Here is a 24,779-nt window from a genome sequence, read left to right as displayed (position 1 = left end):
TGGTCTACTTGCTGTTAAGTAAAGTAAGCTTCTTATCATGCCTCGGTAGTGCTTGGTATCAACTTGTTTCCCTTTTTCATCCTTGTCAAGACTAGTTAAGGTGCTCATGGGAGTTCATATAGGTTTACTTTCTTCCATATCAAACTTCTTTAACATGTCTTTAATATACTTAGTTTGATTTATGAAAGTTCCATTTTTTGCTTGCTTGATTTGTAACCCTGGGAAGTAATTTAACTCTCCCATCATGCTCATCTCAAACTCTTTTTGCATATACTTAGAAAATTCATTACACAAATCCTCATGAGTTGCTCCAAAAATAATATCATCAACATAAATTTGTACTATAAGCATGTCTTTGTTTTTATTTTTTATAAATATAGTGCTATCTATCTTTCCTCTTGAAAAATTATTTTGAATTAGGAACTTGCTTAGTCTTTCATACCAAGCTCTAGGAGCTTGTTTCAATCCACATAAAGCTTTTGTTAACTTGAATACATGATCTTGATTTTTTGAATTTTCAAAACCTGGAGGTTGTTGGACATATACTTCTTCGTTTATATATCCATTTAAGAGTGCACTCTTTACGTCCATTTGGTATAATTTAAAATCCTTATAGGCTGCTAAGCTAAGAGCATCCTAATTGCTTCCATTCTTGCTACGGGAGCAAAGGTTTCATCATAATCAATACCTTCTTCTTGATTATAACCTTGTGCTACTAGCCCAGCTTTATTTCTTATAACTATCCCATTTTCATCTTTTTATTTTCTAAATACCTATTTAGTTCCTATGATTGATTTGTCTTTGGGTTTACGTATAAGTTCCCACACTTGACTTCTTTCAAATTGATTTAGTTCCTCTTGCATAGCTATAATCCAAGAATCATCTTTTAAGGCTTCTTCAATATTCTTGGGCTCATCTTGAGATAAAAAGGCATAATGGTTGCAAATATTTTTCAATGAGGCTTGAGTGGTTATTCCTTTTGATGTTTCACCAAGAATTTGTTCTTTTGGGTGACTCTTAGCATATCTCCATTCTTTAGGTAGTTCTGGATTTTTTGCAATGTTTTCATTTGAAGTTTTATTATTATTTTCTTCTTTTATTTCAAGATTTCCTTCTTTTTGTGGAATATCTTCTTTTTCATCGATCTTAATTTTATTGTCATAATTATTTGATTCATCAAATGTTATGTGTATTGAGTCAATGATAGTAAGAGTTCTTTTATTATAAACTCTATAGGCTTTGCTATTTTTAGAGTAGCCTAAGAAGATACCTTCATCAGATTTTGCATCAAACTTTCCTAAATCATATTTACTGTTGAGAATAAAACATTTGCATCCAAATACATGAAAGTAGGAGATATTAGGTAGGAGATATTAGGTTTTCTATCTTTCCATAGTTCATATGGTGTTTTGTCTATACTTGATCTTATAGACACCCTATTTACAATATAACATGTTGTATTTACAGCTTCAGCCCAAAAGTATTTAGGTAGGTTATTTTCGTTTGTCATTGTTCTTGCCATTTCTTACAGGGTTCTATTTTTTCTTTCTACAACTCCATTTTTTTGTGGAGTTCTAAGTGCTGAGAAATTATGATTTATTCCATATTCATTATAGAATTTATCAATCTCTTTATTTCTAAACTCCCTACCTTGATCACTTCTAAAACTTGTTACATTATAGCCCTTTGCATTTTGTAATTTCTTACATAAGGTGATTAGCATGTCACAGGCTTCATCTTTGTTTGCTAGAAATAATACCCAAGTGAATCTTGAATAATCATCCACTATTATAAAAGCATATTGTTTTCCTCCTAGGCTTAAGGTTCTAGTTGGACCAAATAAGTCTAGGTGTAATAGTTCTAGGGGTCTTTTAGTAGATATATATTTTTTCTTTTTAAAGCTTGTTTTAACTTGCTTTCCCTTTTGGCATACATCACACATCTTGTCTTTTATGAATTTGGTATTTGGTAATCCTTTTACAAGATTTTTCTTTGATAATTTGGATAATAGGTCCATGCTAGCATGTCCTAGTTTCCTATGCCATAGCCAACTTATTTCATTCATTGCTGTCAAACAAGTTACATTTTGATTCATCAAATTCTCAAGGTTTATACAATAAACATTATTTATCCTATGAGCTATAAACAAGATTTTATTTTCTTTAGGATTTTGGATAACACATTTTTCTTTCTTAAAGGTTATTTCAAACCCTTTGTCACTTAATTGGCTAATGCTTCAAAAGTTGTGTTTTAATCCTTCTACTAATAACACATTATCAATGGTAATAGAAGGTTCTTTACCTATTCTCCCGATGCCAATAGTCTTACCTTTAGCATTATTGCCAAAGGTGACATATCCTCCATCCTTTTTTCTTAGAGAGGTAAACTTGGTCTTATCGCCGGTCATGTGTCTTGAACACCCGCTGTCCAAGTACCACTTATCCGTTGACGATGTTGTCCTAAAACATACCTATAATGGAGGATTCATTGTGTTAGTATTTGGAACTCAAATTCTTTTAATTTTCTTTGTTTTGTTGTTAGTTCCATTATTAACTTTCCATTCTCCTTGTACTTTAACATACTTTCTTTTTAGTGGGCAATCAAACATTACGTGACCTTTAGTTTTATACATATAGCAAGTAGTGTGTTTATGTTTGTTGTTTGAGGAAGTGCTAGCATAGTGTTTGGCTTCCTTGACAGAGTATCCCATATATAATTTCTTATTCTTTTTAGTTGTTTTACCATTATAACCTATTCCTTCTTTATTTCCATGAAGCCTTTACTATCCAATCATCTTTTCAAAATTATATTTACCTTTTGTAAAGTTATATATAATTTTCTCCTTTTTATTCAAGTTTTCTTTATGAGTTTTGCCTAATTCTTGAGTTACTTTATTTACTTCCTCCTCTAACTTCTCAATACCAGAGTCTTTTTCTTTTTTGAGGGTTTTGAATGATTCAAGTTGCTTCAATAGTTCTTTATTTTGATCCTTCAAGGTTATATTTCTTTTGGAAATTTTTATGAATCTTTTATGTAGGGAAAACGATTTAGCTTGTAATTCCTTGTATGAGGGCATACTATCACATGACTGAAATGTGGAATAGCTTCCCAATAGGGGGGGGGGGGTGAATTGGATTCTTTTTATATTTAATTATTTTTAAGCTCTTGTTTTTGATTACCCAGAAACAAGATACATAAACAATAGCTACACTTAAAAATACTGAAATTTAAATTCACAAGTCAAATAATGAAATCAAGATAATTCAATCACTCAACCAAGAATATTAGAGCTTTTGTTGATTTCCTTGTAGCCTCTTAGTATGCACTTTACTTGATCAAGATTTCCACAGATTAATCAACGTACTCTATTTTTGGGTTTCCGCAAAACGATTAATCAAAACGTACTTTCTAAATATCAAGTACTTTTATTTCTTTCTCACTTAAGAACCTGCAACCTGCACTTTTAATCATACAACAATAGTAAGTGAAGTAGAGAGAAAAACACAAGATTTTTACGAGGTTCGGCTTCAACACAGCCTACGTCCTCTCCTTTGGCAAAACACCAAAGGATTCCATTATATTAGTTCCGTTTACCTGGTGGAACAAAACCTACTTACAACCACTCCTTCTGTTAGGCTAGAGCCCGCCTCTCCAAACAACAATCCCTTGTTTGGTCCAACGACTCAACAACTCTGAATTGTCTAAGAATGATGATAAGGAAATTTTGTGTACAGAAGAAAACTTTCACAAAAGAGTAAATTAGTACAATGATCAGCTCACTTATACTCCAAGGTAATTCAAATATAAGAAATTTGAAGCTCAATACATAGTATGAATTACCAAATAATTTTTCAAAGAAAATGAAAGATTCTGATTTTTAAAAGCTTTGCTTCAAAGTATAAATCAATAGTAGAACAGAATTTTAAGCACAAGAGAGTTTTAGATCCTTTGAGAAATTTGAATACTTGAAGATCGCTTGATCTAAAAACCTTTGAAAAGTTGTTTGATCTAAAAACTTTGAAGATTGCTAGATCTGAAAACTTTGAAGATTGCTGGATTTGAAAACTTTTGAGTATTACTTAATTTCAAAAAACTTTCATTATTGCCTTAATGATAATCATCTTAAACCTTTGAAGCTTTTGACTATTTATAGATGTTTTAGAAGCCATCCATTACTCCCAAAGATTTCTAAAAATCATTTCCAAATATTTTGAAATAAATATGTTCAAAAATGTGGTTTAAAAAATCTTCCCGTCGAGAGAATTAATGCCAATGTTTGAGTGGCAGTCGCCTGTCACAGAGCACTCTCTCAACACAGAATGTTGGCAGTTGCCTGCCAGAACCAAGGCAGTCGCCTGGCTTGTTCACGCAGGCGCCTGGCAGGTTAGGCAGTTGCCTGTCTAGCTACTGACTTTTTGAAAAACAATTTTCTTAATGTGGGAGTCGCCTACCTCATCATGGTAGTCGCCTGACCCTTCATTATTTCAAAAAGTTTTCTTTTCTTAAACCCTTTCTTTTTATTGATTTAAGAAATATTCTTTAGAGTATATATATATATATATATATATATATATATATATATATTTGAATTTTTATGAGCTTCAAACCCTTTTATATTTGAGATTAACTTTGAAGTACTTATATTTAGAATATCCTAAAAAATATAATTCTTTTAGTCTTCAATCTTGTTCTTCCATCATCTTTGTGATTTCAATCTTTCCTTTGAGCTTTTCTCAGTATAGCTTTGTCCTTCAAGCTCTTTTATAATCCATACGCTTTCCTTTGTGTTCTTCAAGGATTTTTTGTAATTCATAAACTTCCTTATGCACTTGAGCTTTGTTACTTACCTGAAAATTTTTTACTTAAAACATATCAAGTATATTATTTATTTTTTATCATCAAAATGAGAATTGTAAGCCTTTAGGCCAACAATGACTCATCACAAGATTCATTACAAGATTCTGTTAAAGAGTAGTAGGAATTTACCTCTTCGTCATTCGCCATGAAGCATATGTTTGCCATCTCTTGTCCACTTGATTCGTTTTCCATTTCGCTGGAGCTTGAGTCATTCCAAGTAGCCTTCATAGCTTCCTTCTTTTTCTTCTTGTCTTTCTTAAGCAACGAGCAGTCCGGTTTGATATGCCCTGGTTTCTTACAGTGATAGCATATTGGAGGTTCATTTTTACTTTTATTTTCTTTTCTACTTGATTCTCCTTTTTCAGTTTTCCTTTTGTTGAACTTTCTAGTAAATCTTTTATTCCTTCTATAAAACTTACCTAGTATTTTAGTGATGAATGCTAATTTATCTTGATCTAAGTCACTTGTTTCACTTTCTTCTTCACTTGAGCTGTGGCTAGATGCTTTTAGTACAATAGATTTCTTATGTTTTGGTTCAGGATTTCTTTCATTTAGAGCCATTTCATAGGTAAGGAGTGAACCTATGAGTTCATCTAAGGAAGTGATCTTAAGGTTTCTACCTACGGTAATTGCGGTAGCCTTTGGTTCCCATATAGAGGGAAGGCCTCTCAAAATTTTCCTAATCATTTCGTAGGTGGTATAAGTTTTTCCTAAGACACTTAAGGAATTAATTATATGGGTGAATCTTGTGTACATACTTGATATAGTTTCATCTGGATTCATCTTAAATGCTTTATACTTGCTTGTTAACATGTCTATCCTATTGTCCCTAACATCAATAATTCCTTCATATGTAACTTCCAATTTGTCCCATATTTCTTTAGCCGTTTTACAAGACATGACCCTATTAAATTCGTTAGCGTCTAAAGCACAATACAGAGCATTTATAGCACTTGAATTTATTTGAAGCATTTTATAATCTGAATTGATCATATCCATTTTCTCTTTTGGAATTTGTTTTCCATCTACTATTTTAGTGGGAATAAGTTCTCCATCCATAACTACTTCCCACGCTTTCCAATCCATGTGTTGGAGGTAAATTTGCATTCTCTTTTTCCAAAAGGTGTAGTTGTGTCCACAAAAGATTGGTGGACGAGTTGAGGATTGGCCCTCTCCAAAAGGAGCTACTCCTATGTTTGCCATTTAGATATTTTTATAGCTTCTTGTTAGGAATTTGCTATAACTAGTCTCTGATACCAATTGAAATTAGGATAGCTTCCCAAAAGGGGGGTGAATTGGGATTTTGAAATTCTTTCCTTTTTAATACTTTATTTTATATCATCAATCACAACAAGCAATCACAAAATCAAGTCAACCACAACCGATTAACAGTATAATCAAAATCTTGATCTTTATATAAATAGCGTTGTATCAAAATGTAAAGCATGCAGAATTTATATAAGCCCTGTGTTATTTCACAATCACATTTCTTTGTTGTGTTTAATTATTAAACAAACTTTCAAATTAATAAGTTTATGATGATCAACCAATGTAGTCCCTTTCGGTTTCCACAACCAATGCTGATCAAGTCAAAACGAATTATCTTCTAGTCTATTTAACAACCATACACTCAGAATTTAACAATTTAAAGCAAACACGTAGGTTGTAAGTTTTGCTGAAAAATAAAGAGTAAGGAAGAGAGAGAGACACAAGGTTTTACAAGGTTCGGCTTATACCCAGCCTACGTCCTCACCTTTGGAAAACCATCAAAGGATTCACTAGTTCAGTTCCATTGACAGGTGGAACAATACCGATTACAACCACTCCTTCCTTTAGGCTAGAGCCCGCCTCTCCAAACGATATTTCTTCATTTGTTCCAACAATTCTACAACCTTGAATTGTCTTTAAACAAGAAACAAGATAGATAAAAGTTTGTGTACAAATGACACTCTCACAGCAAAGTAGATTAGTACAAGATTCAGCATAAGTATACTTCAAAGTAAATCAAATATAAAAAGATTGAAGCTTAATACTGAATTTAGATCACCAAATATCTTCCAAGTATTGAAAGATTCAGCCTTTGAAGACTCTACTTCGGAATTTGTATCAACAGTAACTCAGTAATTGAATTAGGATAAACACAAGAGAGTTTGAGAGCCCTTTGGAAATTTTGATTTGCTGAAAATTTCTTGGTGTAAAAATCTTTGAAGTTTAGGGCTATTTATAGATGTTTAAAAGTAATTCCTTACCCCCCAAGTTTTTTTGGAGTAATCCTCAAGTTTTTAAAAAAGTAGTGCCCAAGAGATCCATTAAAAAAAAATCTTCTTGTTGGAGTATTTAAAAAAAAACATTCGAGTGGCAATTGCCTGCCACGACTGGGCAGTCGCCTGCTAGAACCCAGGCAGTCACCTGGCTTTACCACCCAGGCGTATGGCACCCTAATGCCTCTTTCAAAATTCCTTATTTAATTTGGGCAGTCGTTTGCCACATGGAGGCAATCGTCTGGCCCTTCTGTTTTTTTAAAAAAACTTTTCTTCTTTAAACCCTTCTTTTCTTTGATTTGAAAAACATACTTTAGGGTTTTTCTGAAAATACATTTCTAAGTTTCTTTTGATTTATGAGAGCGTCAATTCAATTTATATTTGTAGTTTACTTGAAGTACTTATATACAAATATCCTTAAAACTCTATTCTTTTGATCTTCAAGTAAGTTCTTGTTCTTCTATCATCTTTTGAGCTTCTGATCATCTTTCTTTCTTGATCTTTTTGAATAGTATTTTCACCATAAACTTTATCATCCTTTTGAGCTTTGAACTCTCTTTAAGCTTTGCCACTATCTTTAAGTTTTGCTTTCTTCCTGAAAAACTTTCACTTGAAACAAACCATATTAAACATATCATGATTTGTTATCATCAAAATAAGAATTGTAAACCTTGTTAGGCCAACAATAAGCTTGAGTTCTTCCTATTGTACTTTATTCATAAATATTTCTAGGAAAAACTATCTATTGATTGTGAATCTTTGCATTCTCATTGCATGATTCAAAGGCTTGCATTGTGCTTTTGATAAATATTTTTGGCAAGCTAAAACCCTAATATCTCCTTTACTTCATATTTGAAGAACATCTTTTGAGATATTTTTTTAAGTTCTTAAATATCTTTTGATAATACATTTAGTGAACATTTTATCTTAAATAAAAGATCTTACTTTCACACACACACACACACACACACACACACGTAGTTTTGAGAGTTGACATATAATCTAGAAAATCTCTATTGAGTTTAATCTGCCATCATACAAGAGTGTGTTATGCTTATTGGTGTACATCATTAGCTTATTGTAGAAGCATTCTTTTTGTACATAAATCTTTGATTATCGTTGTTTTCCCGGCGTGTGATCGAAAGAGGACTACACCTTCCTGTAAGGTGTACCGGTGTAGCTCAAGCTCGGTTAGGTAAGCTAGAAGCACCATTCTCTAAGGTGTGTGGTTGTGGGCTATGGCTTAGTCCCATGAGCTGGGGAGTCTCTGCCCCATTTTAGAGGTTGTAATCAACGCCACTCTACCCGTTAAGTGAGCATTTAGTGAATCCTCTTGCTAGTGAGCTTGAGGCAGGGACGTAGGCACTATTGGCCCAACCTCGATAAAAATCCTGTGTCACTCTTTCTTTATACTTTTTCCTTTCCTTCATTTGCTTGCATATTTTATCTATTGATATTACTGCTTGAATATTTTAGTATCAACTTGTGTTTGATGGGGTGTGGCTGGAACTGTAGTACTTATGCAAATTATTTAATTTTTCATATATCTGCCGATCTACTATGTAACGACCTACCTATATTTTATATTTTTTTCCCACATAATAACATACATAATAATCATGCTAAGCTGCCATAGTCGTGATCAACCTGAACCCATGAGGACCAGGGATATACCTACCATACAACTCTGATACCTAAGTAGCGAAAAAGATAAAATCACATACATGTCGTACAACACCAGAAACCATACCCAAGTTCTATAGCATCTGTCATACATATATATACAATTATCCACAAAAAGACCCAAAAAGTATCCCATGGTCAAAATCACAAAAACCCATCTGACCTTATCTCACCTACTTACCCTTCCGACAGGGTAGTTCGGCTAACACCTACCGCTGCGGAGCTTTATCCGCCCTTCGACCTGGATTTCCTAAAATGTTTGTATGGCAGGGGTGAGACATCTCTCAATAAGGGAGATAAACCAATATTAGTGTGTGACAACATAAGTTTTGTTCGTGATATATGTAGAAATAGTATATAATTCCCATCTGGTATAAACAGTTGTATCATATCTGAATAAAACATGATTTATCATAACATAGCCTAACATACTAAATTTCTATACTTGGAAAATCATCTTATATAACCATATCATACTTAAATTATTACTTAGGATAGACAGATAGTTAGTTGTTGTCATGTCTTACCCTCCACATGATAAGGTAGTGTGGCTTGAAGGCGGGACCTAGCAATGGCTGGCCGACCATGCTAAGTCAAACATAAGTGTGTAAGTATGATGGACCTGTTATACCTGTGCCGGACTACTAGGGGAACTACGACACTCCCATAAAGTCACATCGACTACCATCTCCGACACTCTACACAAGATGTGTGGAAACACTAACCTATTCATCATCGTGAACATATAGCTACAGCACCGTGCTTCATAAAACTAAACTAAGCTATTCGGGTTCTGATAACATATAATACATTCCATATTAAAACATTTTTGTTTCATATTTCAGAGTAATATTTGACAAAAACATATTTCATGATTTCTTATGTATCATACATAATCATGGCATTTACGCCGGCATAATTCATAACATAAAAATCACGACATTTAGGGCAGCATAATTCATAATGTAAAAATCATGGCATTTATGACGACATAATTCATAACGTAAAAATCATGGCATTTACATTGGCATAATTCATAACGTAATGAACATAAATTTTTGCACTATTTAACATAATCTTTAAACCATAGTTCCTGTACTATTTTTAGGGTTTTCCTGAAAATTGTTATAACATGCTTATCATGGCAAAATCATAATTTTTCAGTATAACATAATTTTTCATAGAAATATTATACTCATGCCACACAAACGTAACTAGCCTCATAAACTCATAATTTGTTCTGAAATCATATTTTCTTATAAAATGTGTTAAAATCATTTCCCTGTTCAACAGCAGTATTCTCAAACATAGTTCTATAACATACATATTTTACTGAAAATAAATAATATATAATAATATTTAATTTCATGAAAAATATTGACTTAATTTATCCCCTTACCTGACTTACTGAGAAGCCCACAATTTAAACCAAACTTACACATGTGTTCTCCCCAGCACAACACCCTAAAAGTAAATTTTTTTCCCAACAAAATTTTAGCATTATACTATCTAAAGCATTTTCCTTAGTCCATAAACACCAAATACCATATAAAACTCAAAATAACCAACTTACCCAGATTTTGGGATGGTGCCCAAGTTGGCCTAAAGAGAATCTTCCCAGAAGTAGTGTGGCGGCTTCCAATCGTTGAAATGACGAGAATTGAAGCTGGAAATGAAGAGAAAAGGAGGGGAAAACGAAACTTAGAGAGAGAGAGAAACTTGCCGTATGAAATTTCGCTGAAATCCCAAGGTTGGTATATTTATAAAATGCAAATTCGTTTATGATACACGTCACCTCGCCGACGAGTCCGTGAAGAGATTTCATCGATGAACTAGTAACCCTCATCAACGAACTTCAGGCTTTTTCAAACCCCCTCTTGGTAAGTTCTCATCTACGAGACACGAATCCACGTCGACGAGCCCAAGAAGCCTATTCGTCTACGAGCACTCTGCACTCGTCGATGAGACCCTGTTGAATCTCCCTTTGAAAAATCCTTTTTTCTCCTTTCTTTTATTATTTAATTACTATAATACTTCATATCTTTACATAATACTTGTCTAGGCAGTCCCTAGGTTGTGATATACTGTTGTAGAACAACATTTGACCTAGATTTTTTAAAATCTCTAATTCGCCCCCCTCTTTATATTACACCAAAAATAACACCTAGGGTTTGTCTAATCAAACACAAATCAAGCAGATATATGAACTTTCAAAATAATTTAAACAAGTATGATAGTTCCAATATTTTCCATTCAACCACAAATCAGTATTTAAATACAACTGCAGTAATCTCAACAGATAAAGATAAACAAGCAAATATAGAAATGTAAAGAGTATAGGGAAAGAGTGACCCTCGATTTTTACAAGGTTCAGAAAACTGTGCCTACGTCCTCTCCTCAAGCCAACCCACTTGAGGATTCACTATATGCTCACTTAACTGGGCAGAGCAATGCCATTTACAAGTTCTCCTTACAGGGTGGAGTCCCCCTAGCTCACTTATTAGGTGGAGCCAAACCGTTACACCTTATGGGATGGTGCCCTCCTAGCTCACTTAACTGGGTAGAGCCAAACTGGTACACACCTTACAGGATTGTGCCCTCTTCTTTTGTTGATACCCCATGCCAGGAATACAAAGATATTAAGATGAATTTTTTTTTTTTGTACAAATAAAGTGCTTCTTTAATAAGCAGATAGGTACAATAGTAAAATCAATGCACTCTTGTATGATGAGAGTTTATGCTTAATAGAGTATTTATGGTTTTTATCTCAAAAATATATTCATAAGATAATGTGAGAGATGATAATGAAAATGATCTTTGATTCAAATATGAAATATTCACTAAGTGTATATGAAAGATCTAAAGACCCAAATAATATCTCCAAATATGTTTTTCAAAAATGAAGTGTAGGAGATATTGGAGATTAGCTTACAAAAATATTTTTACAATAAACACTATATAAACTTTTGAATCTTGCAATGAATATGCACAAAGATTCACAAGCTATGAGGAGTTTTCCTAAAAATATTTATCAACAAAATAATATGGGAAAAACTCAAAGTTTACTCTCAAAAATGATTTTCAAAAACAAATGAATGAGTAAGAGTATAAGCTTTTGGATGAGAAAAAAATTGTCCACAATAATGAATATTCAACAATCTTCAAATGAAATAAGTTTGCAAGTGAAGAAAGAGAATCAATATTCTCCTTCTAAGACGATTTAATATGATAAAATGAGAAAGAGAATGAAATATGCTTGTATATGTGAGAGTAGGAGAAATAATTGCACAAAATATTTTGGGAGAATTTCAAGCTAATCAAAACGATTAAAATAGATTTAGAGTGGGCTATATATAGACTTCCCCAAAAATTTGACTGTTAGGTATTTCTAAAATTATTTAATAAAAGCAATAATGAAGTTTAGCGTTGAAAAAAATTGCCTAACCCAAGAGGTTCGGTCGACTGGGAACAGCACCGGTCGACTGGCCTTAGTGTTTTTTCAAAAGCAACGAGGGGTCTTGTCGACTGGGGACACCACCATTTAGTGGGACCAAGGCGATTTCCCAATCTCTGAGAAATAGTCTACCGACATGATCATCCGGTCGGCCAGGTTTTGAAGGTCGGTCGATGGGACATTTTTAGTACAAATTGGGCCGGTCTGCTAGGGCTTTAGAAATAGGCCGAATCTTACGGTCGATCAATTGGGCATATAAAGCACACAAGGTTCGGCCGACTAGACTTAGTTAAAAACAATGATTTCTGGCCTAAGGGTATGGTTGGTCGACTGGGCTTGTATGAACGTGTAAGGGCCGGTTGACTGGGCCTTTGTATTTTGGCCAAAATAGCTTGGTCGGTCAACTGGGGCGTATATAATAGGAAATGTTTGGTCGACCAGGGTCAATTAAAAACCTAAGTTTAGCCCTGTTTTTGACCTAAAGCTTTTCAAACTTGTTGTGTATGAGTATGACTTTTTATGAACGATTTTTCAGAAAAGTTTTTGATTCCCTATGGTTAGTCTATGGTCATGTGTTAAGCACTCAATTCATGCAAAATGTGCACTTATTATAGATCAAACTTAATGCAATTATAATTCAAAATAAAAATGTCTTCAACTTTTGCTCTTCACATTGCCATGCCACAAGCCCGGTGATCGAAGTGATCTTTCAGCTCCTCGTGGCTTTCATTGTACCTCGACTCTACGTGCCTTCTAAAAGAATTATCTGTTCAAGCACTAAATGCACAAGTGAGATACTTTGGATTTGTCATAATTAAAACTAGATAGGACTCATAAAGTAAACAACAAGTTATCCACCATTTATATGTAAATTTCAAGTATTGAAATATAAAAGAACATGCTTGAAAGCTATTGAATTTTTACTTATGGTCTAGTGGACATCATTCAAAATGCATATCATAAGTATTCAAGGTTATCTAGGAAAACATAAAATGAAACTCAAAAAATCTCGAAAAAAAAAAAAATTAACTAAGCATGCACAGACAAAAAATTATATACTTACAAAATCAAACCATATTATTATTTATGCAAGTTAAATCCTATTTCTATTGCTGCCAAGAATTGAACTGCTTTTACTACTCCATCCTTCGACCGCGACCACCTGAGAAGGATCAAACAAGAATGACGTAATTGGAGGACCTGGGGTGTACTCTAGGAGACCATTCCAATGCCTAAATTAGGTAATGGAAGGTTTAAATTGCAACAGTTAGTAAAGAGTGAGATGCTTATCTCCTTTTGGGACCCCCTTTTTGTAATGGTGGAGGTAGACCCTCCTTCAGCTTGGCATTTATGGGCGTGTCATTATACTTAGGGGGGCTATGGGTAACCTAAGGACTTTCATGCAGGATATCAATGATAGCTCTTGTAACCGTATTAGGGGTTATAAATAACTTAAAGGCAGTTATGTGAGACATCAAATTGTGGTCTTATAATTGGTCGACCCCATGCGTGTATTTATCAATTTTGGGTGTATCAATTTCTAATATATATATATTTTTAAATAATAATCATGTCTTATAATGGAGACAACATAGTATAACAATAACAACAACAATCCTTAAGTCTCACTAGGTGAGATAAATTACATGAATTCTTTTTCTCCAATTCACCCAATCGATTTTCCTTTACTAGATTAAGGACTATTAAATCTTTATTACTTAGTACGTATTTCATTCCTACTTATTTTAAGCCTACCCCAATCCCTTTTCATGTCTGAAATAATAAGTGAGTCACTCCTCATAGGTGTTCTACTTGGGTTGCATTTCAAATGCTCAAACCATCTAAGTTGTCCCTCCCTTATATTGTCTTCGATTGGTATTATGCCTCAAGTATTGGGCGTATACTCGTTTCTCAATTTGTCTTTTAATGTTATACCACATAGTATATATAACTTATATATATATATATATATATATATATATATATATATATATATATAACGATGTTATTTGACACTCTTTGGACACTCGATTAATCCACTGGAATAATAAGTCTATTTCCCCTGTAACATGTAAGACTCGAATGAATTCTGATAATTTAATCTAGGGAGTTTTGAGTTTGCTCATGGTGTAAAACCAATGAGAAAATATATTCATATACTCATGTGGCATTTATAAAAAAAAAAAAGTGAAATTTTAAGTTCAATATACGAATGAGGATAATCTTTGTACCTCCTTGACCCAACTTGTAGAACAAACATCTTTTGCTTCCATGTAAAGCATCTAATTAAACCCGTCACCAACTGACAGATGAGTTGCATTCACCCTGCATCTAGACAGATTAACTAACAAAGAACACGTGCCCCATGAATTATTGAACATTTGTTAGGCCCAGCATGCAGATTCACGAAAAAAAGAAAGAAAGAAGAAGATGGGACGAGCCCACGTGGAGTGTCCTTGTTGTATTATATGTACGTTAGTGAAAATTATTTGAAGTGGGCGTAATTGGGAGTGTCTCATGCATGCATGAAAAGGAATGGGACCTTCATCCACGTGTGGTTATATATATCTCTATAGAGAGAGAGAGAGAGAGGACATCATCGCCGTACGGGGATTTGTATGCATTGCATTTGCAATTGCAGGGCATGCACTCACCCACTCTGATCTGGGGAGCTTCTATGATGAGTTTTATTGTGTGCTTCCGCATTATTTGTGAGCAATAATTGTGTGTGTGTTTATATATATATATATATATGCTTGTGCCTTGTTTGGTTGCCCCCAAGCTGCAGTAAAAATAAAAAAATATAATTAATATATAACTGAACAAGTAAGAGCCACAATCAAATTAAGTATAAAGTCTTAAAAGGAGGTGGTAGGTTCCCTGTTTTAACATAATTTAGGGCTGATGGTACGACTTCTCATTTTGTCCGACACTTTCTATAGAAAAATTTTTACAATTTTTTAGTATATTTTTTAATTAGTTATTTTTCATTTAATTGGAATGCCATCTAAGAGCTTGTCCTAAGTACGGTCTCTCCTTTTACTCATCCTTGCCACCCGGTTCAAGCATGCATACGATAGATCATTTTGTAATAATTTATTTTCTATTAATGCAATAAAAAATAAACATAAAAAATAATAATGAATACATGGAAAAAGAAAAAAAGAAAAAGAGCAGCTTAAGTGACCTTGGAGGTTTATTGCGTCAACCTCATAAAGTTAGGCATTTGCACACACAAAAGAAGAGGATTTTCACGTAGTGCCAGCCCTTTAGGAGGCCCTAATGTTGGGTATGTTTTGCATTTTTTAGGACTATAGTGGGTGTTGTTGCCAAAAATCAAACAATCTTCACGAATTATTCGTTAATCATGACCACCTCAAAAGAAACAAATAAGGATGACTTTGAGGACCTGAGGTGTATCTTGGGAGATCACTCTGATGCTTAAGTAAGAGACTTGTTCGAGAGGTTTTATCCAACAACAAAAGAATGGATATGAAATTAGATGCCCTTACCTCTTCTCCAGGTCCCCTTTAATAGTGGTAGAGTTTGACCTTGTGGTGATATGGTTTTAATGGGTGCATTATTTCATGGGCGTGAATCGCTCTAACCTTTAAGAGCCTTGACTTGGGTGACTTTGTAACTGCCCTATTAATGAGTGCTTTGGTCTCCTCTCATGTTTATGGAAGTTGTTATAATAAGTGGGGTCAAATTACGGTCTTCCTATTTAATAAGGATATTTTTGGGGTCTATCAGTCCCCCCCCCCCCCCAAATTTTAAACCATTCAAATTGGTTTTCAAGGTTTGAAGTCTTTTAAGTGTCCTTTGGAAAATATCCATCTCCTCGGCATTGTCCGAGCCGCATAGGAGTTCTAGCCGCGCTACCCTTAAATCATCAGAGAATCTTACTGTGATTTTAAAATGATAAGCCAAGTTGCTCCCATTATTTATTATTTAATCAAAATAAAAGCCGACTCCAAACAACTTGTTGTGGGTTCCACAATATCATTTTCATCTTTTCACGAAAATTATAATATTTACTTCATCATGGCTTTGATTGTATGCAAGTCTAACGTAAAAAAATAGGTTCTTCCTAAAAGAAACTAGCTTGAAGGAGAAAATTCCATACCATGAGAATTAGGAAATGATGATTGACCCAACACTTCAGTACATTTGTGCACCTTTCCTCCTGCAGGGCCATGAACTCCCCCAGACATCCCTAGCTTTCCCTTTGTTACTTCAATAGCCAATTTGCACATGAGCTGGTGCCCATCAAATCTTGGCTGGATTAACCAGTGAAGCCCTCGTTGTCTCAGCTGTCTTGTACACGAACAGGGCAAACCCTCTTGACGTGCCTGTCTATTTGTCAAAACCCAAGGGACCTTCTTCTATCTCCCAATAGAAGGAGAAGTGTGCAAATAGCCTATCCACTTGCATATTAGTTGGCACATTGGCTACTTAAATTTTTTGTATGGAAACATCAATCACAGTTGGATTCGTATTAAACCTGGAATTTCCCAATACTGCAAGCTGGGTCACGATCATTCGTCCATCAATTTTCTTACTTGGCTCCTTCAATGCGAGCAAAGCGCTATCAACGTGCTTGAACGTGACAAACTAGTATCCTTTACTTTTCCCGATGACCTTATCAAGGATCAAGAAGGATTCTTTGAGGTCACTGTAGGTGGAGAAGAGATTGCGAAGGTTCTCGATGGTGGTGTCCCATCTAAGGCCGCGAATGAAGAGCTTGCGTTGGGTAGGGTCCCAATCGAAGATGGATCGGATGACATCGAGTATGTCTAGGTGTCAGATGATGGTGTTTCAAATGATCTCGATGAGCTGCTCGTGATTGAAGGGCTCAATAATCTTGCGAGTGTCTTCTGAGGTGAGACTAGATCCGGTGTCTACATCCATTTGTACAAAGTCGTTCTCATAGATCTTTTGCTTCTCATCACCTTGTTCTTGAGATTGTGGAGGTTCTCAGTGGTGGTGTCCCATCTGAGGCCGAAAATGAAGAGCTTGTATTGGGTGGGGTCTCGATCGGTGATGGGTTAGATGGCATCGAGTATGTCTAGGTGTCGGATGGCAGCGTTTCGGACAATTTCAATGAGCTGCTCATGAGTGAAGGGCTTGATAATCTTGCGAGCATCTTTTGGTATAAGATTGGATCTAGCATCTACGTCCATTTTTACAATGCTATTCTCATCGATCTTTCACTACTCATCACCTTGTTCTCGTCATCACTTTAGGAGATATCATCACCACTCCCCTTGTTTCTAAACTATGGCGATTCTTGTTTTTTCAGTTTTCACTCCTTTGATTTTCTTAGGAATCCATACCGCCACTACCATTGAAAACAATGACATTTCAATGGCTTGTAGTAAACATAATGTAAATTGGAGAGAGAGATTTGCATTGCAACATGTCAGATCTATTTCTCCAAAGAGATAATTGATGACATTAGAACAACCACAATTGATCAGGGCCCTTTAAATATTTATTATTTTAGAAAAAAACAATGTATGCATTACGCAAAGATGATGGAGTGGAAACTTTGCCAAGCCAAAAAGAAGCCGAAAATCTTGTATTCCCAGACAAATTCAAATTCCCATTTGTAGTAAAGTCATGCTCTGCGCTTCTACGTTAAGATCTGGGTAAGCAAGTCCATGGTCATATCTGAACGTTTAGGCCAAAATCGAAGTGTGACAGAGAATCCACTTATAGATATGTACGCAAAATTTGATAATTTAATAGAGGCACACAAAATGCTCAAAGATATGATTGACAGAGATGCAATTTCATGGAACAATCTCATTTCTGGGCATGCCATATTGGGTCAGTTGCGTAGGGAAAAATCAATCTTTGACGAGATGCCCAATTAGACAGTTGTTCTTGGACATCAATGATATCTTGGTGTGCCAGAATTGGGTGCTATGTCGATGCCTAAGGTGTTTTTCGGCAAGGGCAAAAGGTTGGTATTAAACCTGATGATATTAGCATTGTTGTTGTCTTCCCTACTTGTGCGCACCTAGCTCTTGAACTAGGGAAATGGATTCACATTTACCCAGATAAAAATAGGTTTTTGAAGAAGACTTGCATTTGCAATGCACTCATTGAAATGTATGCAAAATTTGGAAGCATAAATCAAGCCTTCTAGGTCTTTGATCAAATGTCTCAAAGAGATGTGATTTCTTGGAGTACCATGATTGGAGGTTTGCAAGTCATGGAAAAGCTAACGAAGCAATTGAACTGTTTCGTGAAATGAAAAAAGCAAAGGTTGAACCAAATGCTATTACCTTTCGTGATCAAGGATTGAAAAAGAAAACCTCTTAAGAATTTCCCATAGATGGCGCCAACTGTTGCTGCCAAAAATCGAACGACCTTCACGAATTGTTCCTTGATCACGATCACCTGAAAAAAAACAAATAAGGATGGCTTGGAGGACCCAAGGCGTACCCTGAGGGATCACTCCGATCCCTAAGTAAGGGACTTGCTCGAGAGGTTTTTCGCAATAATACAAGAATGGGTATGAAATTAGATGCCTTTACCTCTTCTCTGGGTCTCCTTTTATACTTGTGGAGTTTGACCTTATATATGGTTTTAATGGGTGCATTATTGCGCATTCATGAATTGCTTTAACCTTTAAGAGCCTTGACTTAGGTGACTTTGTAATTGCCCCATTAATGAATGCTTTGGTCTTATCTCATGTTTATGGAAGTCGTTATAATGAGTGGGGTCAAATTACGGTCTTCCTATTTAATGAGGATATTTTTGGGGTATATCATTGGATTTTACCAGCACAAAGCCTATGTTGGGCTATTTTTAAATTTGTAAGTCCATAGTATTAATGAATAAAAAAATAAAAAAAAAGTCAACAATCAATCAATCCCAATTGTCTAAAAAATCAATCACTCTCAATTGCCTAAAAATCAAATAGTCAATCGATCAATCACCCCCAATTGGCTATCCCCCCTTCATTAAATGGAGGGTCAATCAGGGTCTTTCCTTGCTTGTTCCTTGGCCTATAAATAGGAGCTTCATGAAGAGAAGAAGAAAGAAGATAATTGATTTCTCATACAAAGAAAAAAAAGACAAAAGAGTGAGGTAGAGAGATTGAAAGAAGGGGCAGGACTCTGCCAAGAAGGAAAGAAGGAGAAGCAAAGGCTTCTCAGAGAAGAAAGAAGAAGTAAGGAGCTTATGGGAGATAGCAAAGAAAGAACAATACAAAGATTTTAAAGCAAGTTTCACAGGGCAACAAAAGGAAATTAGACTAAGATTTTGAGCAGAGGAAGGTATCCCACCCCATTTTTTATTTTATTTTTTTTTTTTTTTCTGATTGAAAATGTCTAGTTTTGTCTGAATGATTGATTAACAGCATGCTGTAAAATGCATAATTAAGTGGGTTTAAAAATCAAATCAATTTGTTGAACATTGTGATGAAGATGCTCATTTGAAAATTATGAATTTGAGTTTGTGAGAGGGTTTAATTCACAAGTCCCTTGAATGTCTAAACTCGGAATCTTAAAGCAAAATCTTCAAAGTTCAAAGTCCTTAATTACTTCAAAATCAAACCCCAAACTCCTATTGTTCATCCAACCATCAAATCAATAATCAATTGAGTCTAACTGTTTAAATTGAAGTTTAAATTGAGACTTAACTTTCAAATTAGAATTCAGTTAGAAATTAATGTCAAATTGAATTCTAATTTCAAAATTAAGACTTAATTGAATTTCAAATTGTTAAATTAAGCTCAGTTGAAGTCCATTCCACAATTGGACACTCAAATTTGTGCACAAAATTGCACAAACAAATGTACAAAAAATACCCCATTTGGACATGTGGTAGTAGGTCCAACCTGTTCCCACTTCCTCTCTCTTGAACTAGGTCAACCTCGCTTGACCCTATTGACTTGGTCAAAGCAGTTGAATCGATTTGACCCAGTTTAGTCCGCCTAAACTACTCATTCTTTAATGAAACTAATTTTTAATCTCATTTTTAAATCATTAAAATTTTTAAAAAAAAAACTAAGAAAAATTGCATAAAAAATTAGGAAAATTAGAAAAAAAAATTCCTTAAGTCTTTTTGGCTTACATGACAAAATAAAGGGAAAATAAAAATACCAAAAATAAATAAAATTGGAAGAAATTCACTAAAAGTACCAAAACATTGTAGAAAAATCTTGAAAACATCTAGCAAAATTTTGAAAATTTGGGAATGTTTTGGAGATTATTTTACTTGACTATGGTGCATTTGCATGACTATTTTGCATGTTTAATATTCGTATGTAACATGTTTTGTGTGCATGTGCATGTGTGCAACCTGATGATAAAACAAGAGATAAAGAGGTGTTTTAGACCTCACCTATATCAATTCTAATGGGGGTTTATCTAGTACACTATAAAAAGGAAGACTTTTAGTGATGATTTTAAACCATCACTAATAATAGAAAATCGTCACTATTAATTATTAGTGATGACATCACCTTACAGATTGGTGACTATAATGGCCGTCTCAACTTACTATTAGTGACAGTTCTGGAAATTGTCACTAATAATGGACTATTAGTGACGAAGGCGGAAACGTCATTATTGTTAACTTTTAGTGACGGTTTTAGAATTATTACTATTGTTAGTTTCTAGTAACTATCACTATTTGCCTACCTTTAGTGATGGTGAGCAATTGTCACTATTGGCCCACTTTTAGTGATGCTTCTAGAGTCGTCAATACCAGCGAAATTTTAGTGACGACTCTATATTCGTCACTAAAAGTTCCTAATAATTTAAATTATTTTCTAAAAAAAATCACACATTCCTATAGGAACCCTAAAATTAAACTTCATGACACATCATATTGAACCATAATTATAGATTAATTGCTGTACCTGTTAACAAAAAAAAAAAAAAAAATAGTCTACATCATTATCTTTGTGGTCATCATTGTCATCATCATCATTTGACAGACCGCAAACCCTACAAAATAATAATCATACAATAAGTTAGTATAAATTTTTTTTTTATACTTTAAGTACACATGATTTGATAGTAAGAATGATTATGCATAGTTATATAAAAAAAATGATACGATTTTAAATATCTAACTTTGATTACTACATACGATTTTAAGTTTTAGCTAAGGAGGAGTTTTTAGGCACCGTCAGCTCTGACACGCCCACCTCAATGTCAAGGACGTGTCAAAATTGACCCCACTTGGTTTGGAATTCGTATTCCTGACTTGGAGACCTGAGTGCTGAAATCAACTAAGTATAGATTAAGACATGTATTCTAAGTTTTATTTAAAGCGCCTAATTTTCAGCCGGGGAGGAGTTTTTGGACACTATCAACTCTGGAACATCCACCTCAATTTCACGAACGTATCAGAATTGACCCCACTTAGTTTATACCTCGTATACCCGACTTGGAGGCCTGAGTGCTAAAATCAATTAAGTATAAATCTAAGGCATGTATTCTAAGTTTGCTTCTAAGCGCCTAATTTTTACCTGGGGAAGAGTTTTTAGGCACCATTTGCTTCGGTACGTCCATCCTAATGTCATGGATGTGCCAGAACTGACCCCACTTAGTTTGGATATTGTATTCTTGACTTGGAGACCTAAGTGCTGAAATCAACTAACTATAGATTTAAGACATGTATTCTAAAGTTTGCTTCTAAGCGCCTAATTTTTAGCCAAGGAGAATTTTTTGGACGTTGTCAACTCTAACACATCGACCTCAATGTCATGGAAATGTCAAAAGTAACCCTACTCAATTTGGACCTCATATGCCCGACTTGGAGAACTGAGTGCTAAAATCAACTAAGTATAGATCTAAGACATGTATTCTAAAGTTTTCTTCTAAGCACCTAATTTTCAGCTGGGGAGGAGCTTTTTGGCACTGTTCGCTCTGACACATCCATCTCAATGTCATGTACATGTCAAAACTAACCACACTTAGTTTAGACCTCGTATGCTCGACTTAGAGACCTGAGTGCTGAAATCAACTAAGTATAGATTTAAGACATTTATTCTAAGTTTGTGTGGACTCTATGAGTCTAATCCCGTTTTGATAATGAAAAATCACATTGTATCTTACTTGTGCATTGAGATTGTGAACAAGAACATTACTTAGCATGCACGGAAAGTAAGGAAGTCATGGAAACCGTGAGGAACTTAAAGCATATACAACCTGGCACACTCCATGAAATTAGAAGAGAAAACGGATGAAGAAGCTTCGATTTTTCAATTGTAATGGGTATTTAGAATTGTTTGTATTTACAAATCTCATACGATGTAGTTGGAAGCTAAAAAATACCTAAATTGACCTTAGGACACATGCATTTAAGGGAAAATCTATTTACATTAGTTCTAGGTTGAATAAACATTTTAAAGGCAAAATAATTTTGGAAAATAGAGGCCTCATCGATGAACATCCTGGCCTCATCGACAAATTCTTAAGGCCACTCAGTGATGAATGATCTGCTCTCATCGACAAACGAGTTTTGAACACTCATCGACAAATGTATCCACTCGTCGATGAGCTCGCAGCACATAACGACGTCTTAGAGCAGATACAGATGGATTAAATTTTAATTACATAATCCAATGGCCAGAATTTGATCAAATGCTGAGAACACTTATTTAAAAATAAAAAAAACCCTAAACCCTAGAAACACAAGAAGAAACAGTTTAAAGAGACCAATCTTCATATCTTGTGCTAAATGTGCCTCCATTCCAGAGAATTTGCCAATACTCTATTGCATTCACTCATCCTTGGGCAATTCATCTCAGGTTTTCAAAGGGTTCTGAAGTTTTGGTAAACAAGTTCTTACTTTTAGGCATTCAATCTTGATGTTAAAGTTGATTCTCTCTCATATTTTTGTATATCTAAAACTTTATTGAGAGAAAGAACCACATTCTTTTTATCCACCGCGTGAAATATCTTTTTGGAAAAAGGTTTTATTGAAGCTTAAATGTTTGAAAGCATTCATATTATATTTCATTCAAAGATTTGATCTTACTTTACTATTGCAAAAACTATTTCAGAGTAAATCGTTAAATCTCCAAAATTTATAGTTTTTGAGAAATCCTTTCTAGAGAAATATTAATAGAGCTTAGATCTTTTGAGCAAACCTATTATATATCTTTATACAAAGATCATACATTTTTTGTTACGTAAATATTATTGAACACATTACATACACTCAACTGAGCTTCATGTTATATCATCTGAGTATGTATTAGAATTTCAATTGTACTCATTAGCTTATTGAGGAGCATTTGAGTTTTGCAGAAAATTGTAATTATATTGTTGTATTGACGATTCGAGTTGTGACCCGGAGTGATGAGGAAGTTACGCCTCTTATAAGCAGCAGATTGTAACGGGAAGCTCTATCCTAGTTAAAGAAGTGGGATTAGTGGAATCCTTGAGTGGGTTGCTCAAGGCGAGGATGTAGGTCGGGGTAGGCCGAATCTTGTAAAAATCTATATTTGCATCTCTCTTCCCTCAACTCTTTTAATTTCCGCTTGCGTTTAATTGTCTATCTTGCATGTAGGTATGTTGCTAAATATTACGTACACTTGAGAGTTAATTGGGTATCATTGAATTTATTAAGATATTAATTTGAATTAATTTCATTAGATAGCTTAATAAATTGAAGCCTAAGTATTCCCTAACTTGTGAGTATTTTATTAAAAATTAAAATAGGGTATATGCGATAATATAATTTTAAATAATTTTTAAATACCCAATTCACTCCCCTTTTTTGGATTACACCTAAATTAACATCTGGTATCAGAGCCTTGTTACATAGAATTAATCATTTCCTTGTAAAAGATCACAATGATACACATCGGTGTAACTCTATTTGGTGAGGGACACTCATCCACCCAACCACCCATCTTTTGTGGTTTAAATTATACTTATATGTTTTGGGGGAACTTTGATTAACAATGCATTAGAGAGAAAATTTAGGCTAATCAAAGTTACTAATCTGAGTTATGGAGGGGGTATTAATAGATTTCCAAGAAATTTGATCGTTGAAAGACCTGCTCGGTATTTTGGAAAAGTTTAATTAAAAAATTAATGACGTTTTAGCCCTTAAAAAATTTCTAACTCGATAGGTTTGGTCGACCATATTAAAGGTTTGGTCAACCATATCACTGAGTTCGGTCGACCGTGGATAATTTGAACTGCAAGTTTGGTCGACCATATCAGGGCGATTTTGAACCCTTCGTAGGTTCAGTTGACCAAGGCAAGGTTGGGTTGACCACTCCTCTGGGTTCAGTTGACCATAACAAAAATGAAGTACAAAGTTTGGTCGACCAAGTAGTTGGGTGTCAGACAAGTGTTAGTTCAGTCGATCGATGAAGATACTTTCAAAACAAAATGGTCGACCAAGCGAAGTAAAAAATGTTGACTTCCAAACGGTTTGGTTAACCATGGTGTTCAGTCGACCAAGATAGTCAAACTTTTAACTCAATGATGGTTCGATCGACCAAGATGATTTGTACCGAAGGGTTCGGTTGACTAAGGCTT

General features: G+C 34.5%; 1 pseudogene; it reads right to left on the bottom strand.

Moving 5' to 3' along the window:
* Positions 1–16,355: 16,355 nt before the first annotated feature.
* Positions 16,356–17,438, bottom strand: LOC131153736 (UBP1-associated protein 2C-like; annotated as a pseudogene).
* Positions 17,439–24,779: the final 7,341 nt, after the last annotated feature.

This window comes from Malania oleifera, chromosome 4 (assembly GCF_029873635.1).
Source record: "Malania oleifera isolate guangnan ecotype guangnan chromosome 4, ASM2987363v1, whole genome shotgun sequence".
Lineage (NCBI taxonomy): Eukaryota > Viridiplantae > Streptophyta > Magnoliopsida > Santalales > Ximeniaceae > Malania > Malania oleifera.
This window is presented reverse-complemented; position numbering and strand designations above follow the sequence as displayed.